Below are 15,991 nucleotides of genomic sequence, written 5' to 3'. Positions count from 1 at the left end.
ATCAACTGAATGGAAACTTCTGCAAGATGGCTACAAGTCCTCTTGTCCAAAACCAAATCTCCTGCAATGTTTCTGCCAAACAATATGTTCAACTCCCCACAAAGGAAACGCTGCTTTTATTAGGAAAGAGCTTTGCATTTTCTCCGACATTCTCCAGACATCCCATTGTGGCATGCAAATCCGGTGGCCTAAAATCTTCAAGCAAAAAAGCCACCCTGACAAGTATCGTTGGTAAGCTTAATTTGCAGGAAGGCATTTTATGTCCTTGTTGTGCCAGTTTCAGAAATGTTTTTTCCTGATGTATCAACATGTATACGAATAGCAATCAGAATCGCTCCTTAGAGGTGTGCTTCCTTTGCTTCATATGACATGGTGTTGTTGCATTTGTTGAGATTCACACTGATAGCCACTGCTTTGGGACACATTCAGAAGTCTTCTTGCCGCAAGCAGTCAGAAATAGAATCTGACGTGGATCGGCAGATTTTCTGAAAAATAGAGCATCAAAATGCTCAACACAGTTGCTGGATAGTGGCATTTCAAATGTATTAACAACTCTTGTGTTTTATCTGGGTTTACCCACAAACGGACCTTGATCCAAAGGTACTTGGTATTACCTGCCACTTCTTGCTTTACAGTGGATATTTAGTAACTTTTCAAACATGCATGAATATATCCCTAACACGTCACGATAGCAGTTGCAATATCATTTTTTCTTTCAAAAAAGTTCTACTTTTATTTTTTAAATACTGTCCTTGAGCTCCAGTCAAGTGGATTTGGCGGTGTTTTTTTTTTTTCTAGGAGTACTTATATGCTACCATTTCTTGCTATGAGAGAAAAAATATTCTCTTTTGTCTGGGATAAGCACGATTTTAGGTTTCGGATCACTTGAAGGCCTATTTGAAACCAAGGAGACATGGGTGATGGATTTCCTTGATGGCTTCTGTGCTCCAGTGGCGCAATCGGTCAGCGCACGGTACTTATATGGCAGTATCTGTTGAGCAATGCCGAGGTTGTGAGTTCGAGCTTCACCTGGAGCATGCAGTTTCTTGCTTTTTGCCTTTATTCATGGAAAATGTAATCTGCACTTGCACCCTATGGCCTGAGAACTTTACAACAGGGCAATAAGCGCCCAAAGAAACTCAAGTTTCTTTCCTCAAGGGTGCTTGAATGAGCTGTCTTTCTGTTACACTGACCACATTCTTTAAATTGTGGACCAGAACAGATAAAGAAAATGTGAGCCTTCTACTTGATGAAAAGAGGTGTGGAGAGCTGCGACATGGCTTTTCTCTTTCAGAAAACTCATTCTTCTGACTTTGTAGCATGCTATCAACTGAATGGAAACTTCTGCAAGATGGCTACAAGTCCTCTTGTCCAAAACCAAATCTCCTGCAATGTTTCTGCCAAACAATATGTTCAACTCCCCACAAAGGAAACGCTGCTTTTATTAGGAAAGAGCTTTGCATTTTCTCCGACATTCTCCAGACATCCCATTGTGGCATGCAAATCCGGTGGCCTAAAATCTTCAAGCAAAAAAGCCACCCTGACAAGTATCGTTGGTAAGCTTAATTTGCAGGAAGGCATTTTATGTCCTTGTTGTGCCAGTTTCAGAAATGTTTTTCCTGATGTATCAACATGTATACGAATAGCAATCAGAATCGCTCCTTAGAGGTGTGCTTCCTTTGCTTCATATGACATGGTGTTGTTGCATTTGTTGAGATTCACACTGATAGCCACTGCTTTGGGACACATTCAGAAGTCTTCTTGCCGCAAGCAGTCAGAAATAGAATCTGACGTGGATCGGCAGATTTTCTGAAAAATAGAGCATCAAAATGCTCAACACAGTTGCTGGATAGTGGCATTTCAAATGTATTAACAACTCTTGTGTTTTATCTGGGTTTACCCACAAACGGACCTTGATCCAAAGGTACTTGGTATTACCTGCCACTTCTTGCTTTACAGTGGATATTTAGTAACTTTTCAAACATGCATGAATATATCCCTAACACGTCACGATAGCAGTTGCAATATCATTTTTTCTTTCAAAAAAGTTCTACTTTTATTTTTTAAATACTGTCCTTGAGCTCCAGTCAAGTGGATTTGGCGGTGTTTTTTTTTTTTCTAGGAGTACTTATATGCTACCATTTCTTGCTATGAGAGAAAAAATATTCTCTTTTGTCTGGGATAAGCACGATTTTAGGTTTCGGATCACTTGAAGGCCTATTTGAAACCAAGGAGACATGGGTGATGGATTTCCTTGATGGCTTCTGTGCTCCAGTGGTGCAATCGGTCAGCGCACGGTACTTATATGGCAGTATCTGTTGAGCAATGCCGAGGTTGTGAGTTCGAGCTTCACCTGGAGCATGCAGTTTCTTGCTTTTTGCCTTTATTCATGGAAAATGTAATCTGCACTTGCACCCTATGGCCTGAGAACTTTACAACAGGGCAATAAGCGCCCAAAGAAACTCAAGTTTCTTTCCTCAAGGGTGCTTGAATGAGCTGTCTTTCTGTTACACTGACCACATTCTTTAAATTGTGGACCAGAACAGATAAAGAAAATGTGCGCCTTCTACTTGATGAAAAGAGGTGTGGAGAGCTGCGACATGGCTTTTCTCTTTCAGAAAACTCATTCTTCTGACTTTGTAGCTCAAACCGCTTGCAATTCTGTAGCAAGTTTACAAGGGAAAATAAAAACAAAGATTTTGCCACCCTTACCTTGTAAAGTAAGAGAACGGATGCCTTCTGAAAGAAAAAAAAAGTCTTTGCTGTCATCTAGCGAAAGCCCCAGTGGCCTAATGGATAAGGCACTGGCCTCCTAAGCCAGGGATTGTGGGTTCGAGTCCCATCTGGGGTGTTTGAGATCTTGCTTGACTCTTTCAAGTCACATCTAAAGCAAGGCTTTAGAATAAAACCTTTAGGACTTCCCTTTCCTGTTGCCTTAATTAATATGCGTGCCTTCTCCTAGTAGAACTCAGATTAGTTCAGCAGCATGCTATCAACTGAATGGAAACTTCTGCAAGATGGCTACAAGTCCTCTTGTCCAAAACCAAATCTCCTGCAATGTTTCTGCCAAACAATATGTTCAACTCCCCACAAAGGAAACGCTGCTTTTATTAGGAAAGAGCTTTGCATTTTCTCCGACATTCTCCAGACATCCCATTGTGGCATGCAAATCCGGTGGCCTAAAATCTTCAAGCAAAAAAGCCACCCTGACAAGTATCGTTGGTAAGCTTAATTTGCAGGAAGGCATTTTATGTCCTTTTTGTGCCAGTTTCAGAAATGTTTTTCCTGATGTATCAACATGTATACGAATAGCAATCAGAATCGCTCCTTAGAGGTGTGCTTCCTTTGCTTCATATGACATGGTGTTGTTGCATTTGTTGAGATTCACACTGATAGCCACTGCTTTGGGACACATTCAGAAGTCTTCTTGCCGCAAGCAGTCAGAAATAGAATCTGACGTGGATCGGCAGATTTTCTGAAAAATAGAGCATCAAAATGCTCAACACAGTTGCTGGATAGTGGCATTTCAAATGTATTAACAACTCTTGTGTTTTATCTGGGTTTACCCACAAACGGACCTTGATCCAAAGGTACTTGGTATTACCTGCCACTTCTTGCTTTACAGTGGATATTTAGTAACTTTTCAAACATGCATGAATATATCCCTAACACGTCACGATAGCAGTTGCAATATCATTTTTTCTTTCAAAAAAGTTCTACTTTTATTTTTTAAATACTGTCCTTGAGCTCCAGTCAAGTGGATTTGGCGGTGTTTTTTTTTTTTTCTAGGAGTACTTATATGCTACCATTTCTTGCTATGAGAGAAAAAATATTCTCTTTTGTCTGGGATAAGCACGATTTTAGGTTTCGGATCACTTGAAGGCCTATTTGAAACCAAGGAGACATGGGTGATGGATTTCCGTGATTGCTTCTGTGCTCCAGTGGCGCAATCGGTCAGCGCGCGGTACTTATATGGCAGTATCTGTTGAGCAATGCCGAGGTTGTGAGTTCGAGCCTCACCTGGAGCATGCAGTTTCTTGCTTTTTGCCTTTATTCATGGAAAATGTAATCTGCACTTGCACCCTATGGCCTGAGAACTTTACAACAGGGCAATAAGCGCCCAAAGAAACTCAAGGTTCTTTCCTCAAGGGTGCTTGAATGAGCTGTCTTTCTGTTACACTGACCACATTCTTTAAATTGTGGACCAGAACAGATAAAGAAAATGTGCGCCTTCTACTTGATGAAAAGAGGTGTGGAGAGCTGCGACATGGCTTTTCTCTTTCAGAAAACTCATTCTTCTGACTTTGTAGCTCAAACCGCTTGCAATTCTGTAGCAAGTTTACAAGGGAAAATAAAAACAAAGATTTTGCCACCCTTACCTTGTAAAGTAAGAGAACGGATGCCTTCTGAAAGAAAAAAAAAGTCTTTGCTGTCATCTAGCGAAAGCCCCAGTGGCCTAATGGATAAGGCACTGGCCTCCTAAGCCAGGGACTGTGGGTTCGAGTCCCATCTGGGGTGTTTGAGATCTTGCTTGACTCTTTCAAGTCACATCTAAAGCAAGGCTTTAGAATAAAACCTTTAGGACTTCCCTTTCCTGTTGCCTTAATTAATATGCGTGCCTTCTCCTAGTAGAACTCAGATTAGTTCAGCAGCATGCTATCAACTGAATGGAAACTTCTGCAAGATGGCTACAAGTCCTCTTGTCCAAAACCAAATCTCCTGCAATGTTTCTGCCAAACAATATGTTCAACTCCCCACAAAGGAAACGCTGCTTTTATTAGGAAAGAGCTTTGCATTTTCTCCGACATTCTCCAGACATCCCATTGTGGCATGCAAATCCGGTGGCCTAAAATCTTCAAGCAAAAAAGCCACCCTGACAAGTATCGTTGGTAAGCTTAATTTGCAGGAAGGCATTTTATGTCCTTGTTGTGCCAGTTTCAGAAATGTTTTTCCTGATGTATCAACATGTATACGAATAGCAATCAGAATCGCTCCTTAGAGGTGTGCTTCCTTTGCTTCATATGACATGGTGTTGTTGCATTTGTTGAGATTCACACTGATAGCCACTGCTTTGGGACACATTCAGAAGTCTTCTTGCCGCAAGCAGTCAGAAATAGAATCTGACGTGGATCGGCAGATTTTCTGAAAAATAGAGCATCAAAATGCTCAACACAGTTGCTGGATAGTGGCATTTCAAATGTATTAACAACTCTTGTGTTTTATCTGGGTTTACCCACAAACGGACCTTGATCCAAAGGTACTTGGTATTACCTGCCACTTCTTGCTTTACAGTGGATATTTAGTAACTTTTCAAACATGCATGAATATATCCCTAACACGTCACGATAGCAGTTGCAATATCATTTTTTCTTTCAAAAAAGTTCTACTTTTATTTTTTAAATACTGTCCTTGAGCTCCAGTCAAGTGGATTTGGCGGTGTTTTTTTTTTTTCTAGGAGTACTTATATGCTACCATTTCTTGCTATGAGAGAAAAAATATTCTCTTTTGTCTGGGATAAGCACGATTTTAGGTTTCGGATCACTTGAAGGCCTATTTGAAACCAAGGAGACATGGGTGATGGATTTCCTTGATGGCTTCTGTGCTCCAGTGGCGCAATCGGTCAGCGCACGGTACTTATATGGCAGTATCTGTTGAGCAATGCCGAGGTTGTGAGTTCGAGCTTCACCTGGAGCATGCAGTTTCTTGCTTTTTGCCTTTATTCATGGAAAATGTAATCTGCACTTGCACCCTATGGCCTGAGAACTTTACAACAGGGCAATAAGCGCCCAAAGAAACTCAAGTTTCTTTCCTCAAGGGTGCTTGAATGAGCTGTCTTTCTGTTACACTGACCACATTCTTTAAATTGTGGACCAGAACAGATAAAGAAAATGTGCGCCTTCTACTTGATGAAAAGAGGTGTGGAGAGCTGCGACATGGCTTTTCTCTTTCAGAAAACTCATTCTTCTGACTTTGTAGCTCAAACCGCTTGCAATTCTGTAGCAAGTTTACAAGGGAAAATAAAAACAAAGATTTTGCCACCCTTACCTTGTAAAGTAAGAGAACGGATGCCTTCTGAAAGAAAAAAAAAGTCTTTGCTGTCATCTAGCGAAAGCCCCAGTGGCCTAATGGATAAGGCACTGGCCTCCTAAGCCAGGGATTGTGGGTTCGAGTCCCATCTGGGGTGTTTGAGATCTTGCTTGACTCTTTCAAGTCACATCTAAAGCAAGGCTTTAGAATAAAACCTTTAGGACTTCCCTTTCCTGTTGCCTTAATTAATATGCGTGCCTTCTCCTAGTAGAACTCAGATTAGTTCAGCAGCATGCTATCAACTGAATGGAAACTTCTGCAAGATGGCTACAAGTCCTCTTGTCCAAAACCAAATCTCCTGCAATGTTTCTGCCAAACAATATGTTCAACTCCCCACAAAGGAAACGCTGCTTTTATTAGGAAAGAGCTTTGCATTTTCTCCGACATTCTCCAGACATCCCATTGTGGCATGCAAATCCGGTGGCCTAAAATCTTCAAGCAAAAAAGCCACCCTGACAAGTATCGTTGGTAAGCTTAATTTGCAGGAAGGCATTTTATGTCCTTTTTGTGCCAGTTTCAGAAATGTTTTTCCTGATGTATCAACATGTATACGAATAGCAATCAGAATCGCTCCTTAGAGGTGTGCTTCCTTTGCTTCATATGACATGGTGTTGTTGCATTTGTTGAGATTCACACTGATAGCCACTGCTTTGGGACACATTCAGAAGTCTTCTTGCCGCAAGCAGTCAGAAATAGAATCTGACGTGGATCGGCAGATTTTCTGAAAAATAGAGCATCAAAATGCTCAACACAGTTGCTGGATAGTGGCATTTCAAATGTATTAACAACTCTTGTGTTTTATCTGGGTTTACCCACAAACGGACCTTGATCCAAAGGTACTTGGTATTACCTGCCACTTCTTGCTTTACAGTGGATATTTAGTAACTTTTCAAACATGCATGAATATATCCCTAACACGTCACGATAGCAGTTGCAATATCATTTTTTCTTTCAAAAAAGTTCTACTTTTATTTTTTAAATACTGTCCTTGAGCTCCAGTCAAGTGGATTTGGCGGTGTTTTTTTTTTTCTAGGAGTACTTATATGCTACCATTTCTTGCTATGAGAGAAAAAATATTCTCTTTTGTCTGGGATAAGCACGATTTTAGGTTTCGGATCACTTGAAGGCCTATTTGAAACCAAGGAGACATGGGTGATGGATTTCCGTGATGGCTTCTGTGCTCCAGTGGCGCAATCGGTCAGCGCGCGGTACTTATATGGCAGTATCTGTTGAGCAATGCCGAGGTTGTGAGTTCGAGCCTCACCTGGAGCATGCAGTTTCTTGCTTTTTGCCTTTATTCATGGAAAATGTAATCTGCACTTGCACCCTATGGCCTGAGAACTTTACAACAGGGCAATAAGCGCCCAAAGAAACTCAAGGTTCTTTCCTCAAGGGTGCTTGAATGAGCTGTCTTTCTGTTACACTGACCACATTCTTTAAATTGTGGACCAGAACAGATAAAGAAAATGTGCGCCTTCTACTTGATGAAAAGAGGTGTGGAGAGCTGCGACATGGCTTTTCTCTTTCAGAAAACTCATTCTTCTGACTTTGTAGCTCAAACCGCTTGCAATTCTGTAGCAAGTTTACAAGGGAAAATAAAAACAAAGATTTTGCCACCCTTACCTTGTAAAGTAAGAGAACGGATGCCTTCTGAAAGAAAAAAAAAGTCTTTGCTGTCATCTAGCGAAAGCCCCAGTGGCCTAATGGATAAGGCACTGGCCTCCTAAGCCAGGGACTGTGGGTTCGAGTCCCATCTGGGGTGTTTGAGATCTTGCTTGACTCTTTCAAGTCACATCTAAAGCAAGGCTTTAGAATAAAACCTTTAGGACTTCCCTTTCCTGTTGCCTTAATTAATATGCATGCCTTCTCCTAGTAGAACTCAGATTAGTTCAGCAGCATGCTATCAACTGAATGGAAACTTCTGCAAGATGGCTACAAGTCCTCTTGTCCAAAACCAAATCTCCTGCAATGTTTCTGCCAAACAATATGTTCAACTCCCCACAAAGGAAACGCTGCTTTTATTAGGAAAGAGCTTTGCATTTTCTCCGACATTCTCCAGACATCCCATTGTGGCATGCAAATCCGGTGGCCTAAAATCTTCAAGCAAAAAAGCCACCCTGACAAGTATCGTTGGTAAGCTTAATTTGCAGGAAGGCATTTTATGTCCTTGTTGTGCCAGTTTCAGAAATGTTTTTCCTGATGTATCAACATGTATACGAATAGCAATCAGAATCGCTCCTTAGAGGTGTGCTTCCTTTGCTTCATATGACATGGTGTTGTTGCATTTGTTGAGATTCACACTGATAGCCACTGCTTTGGGACACATTCAGAAGTCTTCTTGCCGCAAGCAGTCAGAAATAGAATCTGACGTGGATCGGCAGATTTTCTGAAAAATAGAGCATCAAAATGCTCAACACAGTTGCTGGATAGTGGCATTTCAAATGTATTAACAACTCTTGTGTTTTATCTGGGTTTACCCACAAACGGACCTTGATCCAAAGGTACTTGGTATTACCTGCCACTTCTTGCTTTACAGTGGATATTTAGTAACTTTTCAAACATGCATGAATATATCCCTAACACGTCACGATAGCAGTTGCAATATCATTTTTTCTTTCAAAAAAGTTCTACTTTTATTTTTTAAATACTGTCCTTGAGCTCCAGTCAAGTGGATTTGGCGGTGTTTTTTTTTTTCTAGGAGTACTTATATGCTACCATTTCTTGCTATGAGAGAAAAAATATTCTCTTTTGTCTGGGATAAGCACGATTTTAGGTTTCGGATCACTTGAAGGCCTATTTGAAACCAAGGAGACATGGGTGCTGGATTTCCGTGATGGCTTCTGTGCTCCAGTGGCGCAATCGGTCAGCGCGCGGTACTTATATGGCAGTATCTGTTGAGCAATGCCGAGGTTGTGAGTTCGAGCCTCACCTGGAGCATGCAGTTTCTTGCTTTTTGCCTTTATTCATGGAAAATGTAATCTGCACTTGCACCCTATGGCCTGAGAACTTTACAACAGGGCAATAAGCGCCCAAAGAAACTCAAGGTTCTTTCCTCAAGGGTGCTTGAATGAGCTGTCTTTCTGTTACACTGACCACATTCTTTAAATTGTGGACCAGAACAGATAAAGAAAATGTGCGCCTTCTACTTGATGAAAAGAGGTGTGGAGAGCTGCGACATGGCTTTTCTCTTTCAGAAAACTCATTCTTCTGACTTTGTAGCTCAAACCGCTTGCAATTCTGTAGCAAGTTTACAAGGGAAAATAAAAACAAAAATTTTGCCACCCTTACCTTGTAAAGTAAGAGAACGGATGCCTTCTGAAAGAAAAAAAAAGTCTTTGCTGTCATCTAGCGAAAGCCCCAGTGGCCTAATGGATAAGGCACTGGCCTCCTAAGCCAGGGATTGTGGGTTCGAGTCCCATCTGGGGTGTTTGAGATCTTGCTTGACTCTTTCAAGTCACATCTAAAGCAAGGCTTTAGAATAAAACCTTTAGGAGTTCCCTTTCCTGTTGCCTTAATTAATATGCGTGCCTTCTCCTAGTAGAACTCAGATTAGTTCAGCAGCATGCTATCAACTGAATGGAAACTTCTGCAAGATGGCTACAAGTCCTCTTGTCCAAAACCAAATCTCCTGCAATGTTTCTGCCAAACAATATGTTCAACTCCCCACAAAGGAAACGCTGCTTTTATTAGGAAAGAGCTTTGCATTTTCTCCGACATTCTCCAGACATCCCATTGTGGCATGCAAATCCGGTGGCCTAAAATCTTCAAGCAAAAAAGCCACCCTGACAAGTATCGTTGGTAAGCTTAATTTGCAGGAAGGCATTTTATGTCCTTGTTGTGCCAGTTTCAGAAATGTTTTTCCTGATGTATCAACATGTATACGAATAGCAATCAGAATCGCTCCTTAGAGGTGTGCTTCCTTTGCTTCTTATGACATGGTGTTGTTGCATTTGTTGAGATTCACACTGATAGCCACTGCTTTGGGACACATTCAGAAGTCTTCTTGCCGCAAGCAGTCAGAAATAGAATCTGACGTGGATCGGCAGATTTTCTGAAAAATAGAGCATCAAAATGCTCAACACAGTTGCTGGATAGTGGCATTTCAAATGTATTAACAACTCTTGTGTTTTATCTGGGTTTACCCACAAACGGACCTTGATCCAAAGGTACTTGGTATTACCTGCCACTTCTTGCTTTACAGTGGATATTTAGTAACTTTTCAAACATGCATGAATATATCCCTAACACGTCACGATAGCAGTTGCAATATCATTTTTTCTTTCAAAAAAGTTCTACTTTTATTTTTTAAATACTGTCCTTGAGCTCCAGTCAAGTGGATTTGGCGGTGTTTTTTTTTTTTTCTAGGAGTACTTATATGCTACCATTTCTTGCTATGAGAGAAAAAATATTCTCTTTTGTCTGGGATAAGCACGATTTTAGGTTTCGGATCACTTGAAGGCCTATTTGAAACCAAGGAGACATGGGTGATGGATTTCCGTGAAGGCTTCTGTGCTCCAGTGGCGCAATCGGTCAGCGCGCGGTACTTATATGGCAGTATCTGTTGAGCAATGCCGAGGTTGTGAGTTCGAGCCTCACCTGGAGCATGCAGTTTCTTGCTTTTTGCCTTTATTCATGGAAAATGTAATCTGCACTTGCACCCTATGGCCTGAGAACTTTACAACAGGGCAATAAGCGCCCAAAGAAACTCAAGGTTCTTTCCTCAAGGGTGCTTGAATGAGCTGTCTTTCTGTTACACTGACCACATTCTTTAAATTGTGGACCAGAACAGATAAAGAAAATGTGCGCCTTCTACTTGATGAAAAGAGGTGTGGAGAGCTGCGACATGGCTTTTCTCTTTCAGAAAACTCATTCTTCTGACTTTGTAGCTCAAACCGCTTGCAATTCTGTAGCAAGTTTACAAGGGAAAATAAAAACAAAGATTTTGCCACCCTTACCTTGTAAAGTAAGAGAACGGATGCCTTCTGAAAGAAAAAAAAAGTCTTTGCTGTCATCTAGCGAAAGCCCCAGTGGCCTAATGGATAAGGCACTGGCCTCCTAAGCCAGGGACTGTGGGTTCGAGTCCCATCTGGGGTGTTTGAGATCTTGCTTGACTCTTTCAAGTCACATCTAAAGCAAGGCTTTAGAATAAAACCTTTAGGACTTCCCTTTCCTGTTGCCTTAATTAATATGCATGCCTAGTAGAACTCAGATTAGTTCAGCAGCATGCTATCAACTGAATGGAAACTTCTGCAAGATGGCTACAAGTCCTCTTGTCCAAAACCAAATCTCCTGCAATGTTTCTGCCAAACAATATGTTCAACTCCCCACAAAGGAAACGCTGCTTTTATTAGGAAAGAGCTTTGCATTTTCTCCGACATTCTCCAGACATCCCATTGTGGCATGCAAATCCGGTGGCCTAAAATCTTCAAGCAAAAATGCCACCCTGACAAGTATCGTTGGTAAGCTTAATTTGCAGGAAGGCATTTTATGTCCTTGTTGTGCCAGTTTCAGAAATGTTTTTCCTGATGTATCAACATGTATACGAATAGCAATCAGAATTGCTCCTTAGAGGTGTGCTTCCTTTGCTTCATATGACATGGTGTTGTTGCATTTGTTGAGATTCACACTGATAGCCACTGCTTTGGGACACATTCAGAAGTCTTCTTGCCGCAAGCAGTCAGAAATAGAATCTGACGTGGATCGGCAGATTTTCTGAAAAATAGAGCATCAAAATGCTCAACACAGTTGCTGGATAGTGGCATTTCAAATGTATTAACAACTCTTGTGTTTTATCTGGGTTTACCCACAAACGGACCTTGATCCAAAGGTACTTGGTATTACCTGCCACTTCTTGCTTTACAGTGGATATTTAGTAACTTTTCAAACATGCATGAATATATCCCTAACACGTCACGATAGCAGTTGCAATATCATTTTTTCTTTCAAAAAAGTTCTACTTTTATTTTTTAAATACTGTCCTTGAGCTCCAGTCAAGTGGATTTGGCGGTGTTTTTTTTTTTTCTAGGAGTACTTATATGCTACCATTTCTTGCTATGAGAGAAAAAATATTCTCTTTTGTCTGGGATAAGCACGATTTTAGGTTTCAGATCACTTGAAGGCCTATTTGAAACCAAGGAGACATGGGTGATGGATTTCCGTGATGGCTTCTGTGCTCCAGTGGCGCAATCGGTCAGCGCGCGGTACTTATATGGCAGTATCTGTTGAGCAATGCCGAGGTTGTGAGTTCGAGCCTCACCTGGAGCATGCAGTTTCTTGCTTTTTGCCTTTATTCATGGAAAATGTAATCTGCACTTGCACCCTATGGCCTGAGAACTTTACAACAGGGCAATAAGCGCCCAAAGAAACTCAAGGTTCTTTCCTCAAGGGTGCTTGAATGAGCTGTCTTTCTGTTACACTGACCACATTCTTTAAATTGTGGACCAGAACAGATAAAGAAAATGTGCGCCTTCTACTTGATGAAAAGAGGTGTGGAGAGCTGCGACATGGCTTTTCTCTTTCAGAAAACTCATTCTTCTGACTTTGTAGCTCAAACCGCTTGCAATTCTGTAGCAAGTTTACAAGGGAAAATAAAAACAAAGATTTTGCCACCCTTACCTTGTAAAGTAAGAGAACGGATGCCTTCTGAAAGAAAAAAAAAGTCTTTGCTGTCATCTAGCGAAAGCCCCAGTGGCCTAATGGATAAGGCACTGGCCTCCTAAGCCAGGGACTGTGGGTTCGAGTCCCATCTGGGGTGTTTGAGATCTTGCTTGACTCTTTCAAGTCACATCTAAAGCAAGGCTTTAGAATAAAACCTTTAGGACTTCCCTTTCCTGTTGCCTTAATTAATATGCGTGCCTTCTCCTAGTAGAACTCAGATTAGTTCAGCAGCATGCTATCAACTGAATGGAAACTTCTGCAAGATGGCTACAAGTCCTCTTGTCCAAAACCAAATCTCCTGCAATGTTTCTGCCAAACAATATGTTCAACTCCCCACAAAGGAAACGCTGCTTTTATTAGGAAAGAGCTTTGCATTTTCTCCGACATTCTCCAGACATCCCATTGTGGCATGCAAATCCGGTGGCCTAAAATCTTCAAGCAAAAAAGCCACCCTGACAAGTATCGTTGGTAAGCTTAATTTGCAGGAAGGCATTTTATGTCCTTGTTGTGCCAGTTTCAGAAATGTTTTTCCTGATGTATCAACATGTATACGAATAGCAATCAGAATCGCTCCTTAGAGGTGTGCTTCCTTTGCTTCTTATGACATGGTGTTGTTGCATTTGTTGAGATTCACACTGATAGCCACTGCTTTGGGACACATTCAGAAGTCTTCTTGCCGCAAGCAGTCAGAAATAGAATCTGACGTGGATCGGCAGATTTTCTGAAAAATAGAGCATCAAAATGCTCAACACAGTTGCTGGATAGTGGCATTTCAAATGTATTAACAACTCTTGTGTTTTATCTGGGTTTACCCACAAACGGACCTTGATCCAAAGGTACTTGGTATTACCTGCCACTTCTTGCTTTACAGTGGATATTTAGTAACTTTTCAAACATGCATGAATATATCCCTAACACGTCACGATAGCAGTTGCAATATCATTTTTTCTTTCAAAAAAGTTCTACTTTTATTTTTTAAATACTGTCCTTGAGCTCCAGTCAAGTGGATTTGGCGGTGTTTTTTTTTTTTTCTAGGAGTACTTATATGCTACCATTTCTTGCTATGAGAGAAAAAATATTCTCTTTTGTCTGGGATAAGCACGATTTTAGGTTTCGGATCACTTGAAGGCCTATTTGAAACCAAGGAGACATGGGTGATGGATTTCCGTGAAGGCTTCTGTGCTCCAGTGGCGCAATCGGTCAGCGCGCGGTACTTATATGGCAGTATCTGTTGAGCAATGCCGAGGTTGTGAGTTCGAGCCTCACCTGGAGCATGCAGTTTCTTGCTTTTTGCCTTTATTCATGGAAAATGTAATCTGCACTTGCACCCTATGGCCTGAGAACTTTACAACAGGGCAATAAGCGCCCAAAGAAACTCAAGGTTCTTTCCTCAAGGGTGCTTGAATGAGCTGTCTTTCTGTTACACTGACCACATTCTTTAAATTGTGGACCAGAACAGATAAAGAAAATGTGCGCCTTCTACTTGATGAAAAGAGGTGTGGAGAGCTGCGACATGGCTTTTCTCTTTCAGAAAACTCATTCTTCTGACTTTGTAGCTCAAACCGCTTGCAATTCTGTAGCAAGTTTACAAGGGAAAATAAAAACAAAGATTTTGCCACCCTTACCTTGTAAAGTAAGAGAACGGATGCCTTCTGAAAGAAAAAAAAAGTCTTTGCTGTCATCTAGCGAAAGCCCCAGTGGCCTAATGGATAAGGCACTGGCCTCCTAAGCCAGGGACTGTGGGTTCGAGTCCCATCTGGGGTGTTTGAGATCTTGCTTGACTCTTTCAAGTCACATCTAAAGCAAGGCTTTAGAATAAAACCTTTAGGACTTCCCTTTCCTGTTGCCTTAATTAATATGCATGCCTAGTAGAACTCAGATTAGTTCAGCAGCATGCTATCAACTGAATGGAAACTTCTGCAAGATGGCTACAAGTCCTCTTGTCCAAAACCAAATCTCCTGCAATGTTTCTGCCAAACAATATGTTCAACTCCCCACAAAGGAAACGCTGCTTTTATTAGGAAAGAGCTTTGCATTTTCTCCGACATTCTCCAGACATCCCATTGTGGCATGCAAATCCGGTGGCCTAAAATCTTCAAGCAAAAATGCCACCCTGACAAGTATCGTTGGTAAGCTTAATTTGCAGGAAGGCATTTTATGTCCTTGTTGTGCCAGTTTCAGAAATGTTTTTCCTGATGTATCAACATGTATACGAATAGCAATCAGAATTGCTCCTTAGAGGTGTGCTTCCTTTGCTTCATATGACATGGTGTTGTTGCATTTGTTGAGATTCACACTGATAGCCACTGCTTTGGGACACATTCAGAAGTCTTCTTGCCGCAAGCAGTCAGAAATAGAATCTGACGTGGATCGGCAGATTTTCTGAAAAATAGAGCATCAAAATGCTCAACACAGTTGCTGGATAGTGGCATTTCAAATGTATTAACAACTCTTGTGTTTTATCTGGGTTTACCCACAAACGGACCTTGATCCAAAGGTACTTGGTATTACCTGCCACTTCTTGCTTTACAGTGGATATTTAGTAACTTTTCAAACATGCATGAATATATCCCTAACACGTCACGATAGCAGTTGCAATATCATTTTTTCTTTCAAAAAAGTTCTACTTTTATTTTTTAAATACTGTCCTTGAGCTCCAGTCAAGTGGATTTGGCGGTGTTTTTTTTTTTTCTAGGAGTACTTATATGCTACCATTTCTTGCTATGAGAGAAAAAATATTCTCTTTTGTCTGGGATAAGCACGATTTTAGGTTTCAGATCACTTGAAGGCCTATTTGAAACCAAGGAGACATGGGTGATGGATTTCCGTGATGGCTTCTGTGCTCCAGTGGCGCAATCGGTCAGCGCGCGGTACTTATATGGCAGTATCTGTTGAGCAATGCCGAGGTTGTGAGTTCGAGCCTCACCTGGAGCATGCAGTTTCTTGCTTTTTGCCTTTATTCATGGAAAATGTAATCTGCACTTGCACCCTATGGCCTGAGAACTTTACAACAGGGCAATAAGCGCCCAAAGAAACTCAAGGTTCTTTCCTCAAGGGTGCTTGAATGAGCTGTCTTTCTGTTACACTGACCACATTCTTTAAATTGTGGACCAGAACAGATAAAGAAAATGTGCGCCTTCTACTTGATGAAAAGAGGTGTGGAGAGCTGCGACATGGCTTTTCTCTTTCAGAAAACTCATTCTTCTGACTTTGTAGCTCAAACCGCTTGCAATTCTGTAGCAAGTTT

The 15,991-nt window shown here is 41.2% G+C and overlaps 15 non-coding genes across 15 annotated transcripts; all 15 read left to right on the top strand.

The window, feature by feature from the left end:
• Positions 1-2,778: 2,778 nt before the first annotated feature.
• On the top strand, positions 2,779-2,851 carry TRNAR-CCU (transfer RNA arginine (anticodon CCU)). Its single transcript has one exon. It is a non-coding gene; the product is annotated as a tRNA-Arg (tRNA).
• Positions 2,852-3,935: 1,084 nt separating this feature from the next.
• TRNAI-UAU (transfer RNA isoleucine (anticodon UAU)) lies at positions 3,936-4,028 on the top strand. Its single transcript is given in 2 exon segments — positions 3,936-3,973; positions 3,993-4,028. It is a non-coding gene; the product is annotated as a tRNA-Ile (tRNA).
• A 417-nt stretch (positions 4,029-4,445) lies between these two features.
• Positions 4,446-4,518, top strand: TRNAR-CCU (transfer RNA arginine (anticodon CCU)). Its single transcript has one exon. It is a non-coding gene; the product is annotated as a tRNA-Arg (tRNA).
• A 1,593-nt stretch (positions 4,519-6,111) lies between these two features.
• TRNAR-CCU (transfer RNA arginine (anticodon CCU)) lies at positions 6,112-6,184 on the top strand. Its single transcript has one exon. It is a non-coding gene; the product is annotated as a tRNA-Arg (tRNA).
• A 1,082-nt stretch (positions 6,185-7,266) lies between these two features.
• On the top strand, positions 7,267-7,359 carry TRNAI-UAU (transfer RNA isoleucine (anticodon UAU)). Its single transcript is given in 2 exon segments — positions 7,267-7,304; positions 7,324-7,359. It is a non-coding gene; the product is annotated as a tRNA-Ile (tRNA).
• Positions 7,360-7,776: 417 nt separating this feature from the next.
• On the top strand, positions 7,777-7,849 carry TRNAR-CCU (transfer RNA arginine (anticodon CCU)). The gene has a single exon. It is a non-coding gene; the product is annotated as a tRNA-Arg (tRNA).
• Positions 7,850-8,931: 1,082 nt separating this feature from the next.
• On the top strand, positions 8,932-9,024 carry TRNAI-UAU (transfer RNA isoleucine (anticodon UAU)). The gene is given in 2 exon segments: positions 8,932-8,969; positions 8,989-9,024. It is a non-coding gene; the product is annotated as a tRNA-Ile (tRNA).
• A 417-nt stretch (positions 9,025-9,441) lies between these two features.
• Positions 9,442-9,514, top strand: TRNAR-CCU (transfer RNA arginine (anticodon CCU)). The gene has a single exon. It is a non-coding gene; the product is annotated as a tRNA-Arg (tRNA).
• Positions 9,515-10,598: 1,084 nt separating this feature from the next.
• TRNAI-UAU (transfer RNA isoleucine (anticodon UAU)) lies at positions 10,599-10,691 on the top strand. Its single transcript is given in 2 exon segments — positions 10,599-10,636; positions 10,656-10,691. It is a non-coding gene; the product is annotated as a tRNA-Ile (tRNA).
• Positions 10,692-11,108: 417 nt separating this feature from the next.
• Positions 11,109-11,181, top strand: TRNAR-CCU (transfer RNA arginine (anticodon CCU)). The gene has a single exon. It is a non-coding gene; the product is annotated as a tRNA-Arg (tRNA).
• Positions 11,182-12,258: 1,077 nt separating this feature from the next.
• TRNAI-UAU (transfer RNA isoleucine (anticodon UAU)) lies at positions 12,259-12,351 on the top strand. The gene is given in 2 exon segments: positions 12,259-12,296; positions 12,316-12,351. It is a non-coding gene; the product is annotated as a tRNA-Ile (tRNA).
• A 417-nt stretch (positions 12,352-12,768) lies between these two features.
• TRNAR-CCU (transfer RNA arginine (anticodon CCU)) lies at positions 12,769-12,841 on the top strand. Its single transcript has one exon. It is a non-coding gene; the product is annotated as a tRNA-Arg (tRNA).
• A 1,084-nt stretch (positions 12,842-13,925) lies between these two features.
• TRNAI-UAU (transfer RNA isoleucine (anticodon UAU)) lies at positions 13,926-14,018 on the top strand. Its single transcript is given in 2 exon segments — positions 13,926-13,963; positions 13,983-14,018. It is a non-coding gene; the product is annotated as a tRNA-Ile (tRNA).
• A 417-nt stretch (positions 14,019-14,435) lies between these two features.
• On the top strand, positions 14,436-14,508 carry TRNAR-CCU (transfer RNA arginine (anticodon CCU)). Its single transcript has one exon. It is a non-coding gene; the product is annotated as a tRNA-Arg (tRNA).
• A 1,077-nt stretch (positions 14,509-15,585) lies between these two features.
• Positions 15,586-15,678, top strand: TRNAI-UAU (transfer RNA isoleucine (anticodon UAU)). Its single transcript is given in 2 exon segments — positions 15,586-15,623; positions 15,643-15,678. It is a non-coding gene; the product is annotated as a tRNA-Ile (tRNA).
• The last annotated feature ends 313 nt before the right edge of the window (positions 15,679-15,991 follow it).

This window comes from Lithobates pipiens, unplaced genomic scaffold, assembly GCF_037356315.1.
Source record: "Lithobates pipiens isolate NorthernLeopardFrog02 unplaced genomic scaffold, aLitPip1_a1.2 Scaffold_8, whole genome shotgun sequence".
Classification (NCBI taxonomy): domain Eukaryota; kingdom Metazoa; phylum Chordata; class Amphibia; order Anura; family Ranidae; genus Lithobates; species Lithobates pipiens.
Note: the sequence above shows the minus strand (reverse complement) of the source record. Positions and strands in the feature narration are given on the sequence as shown.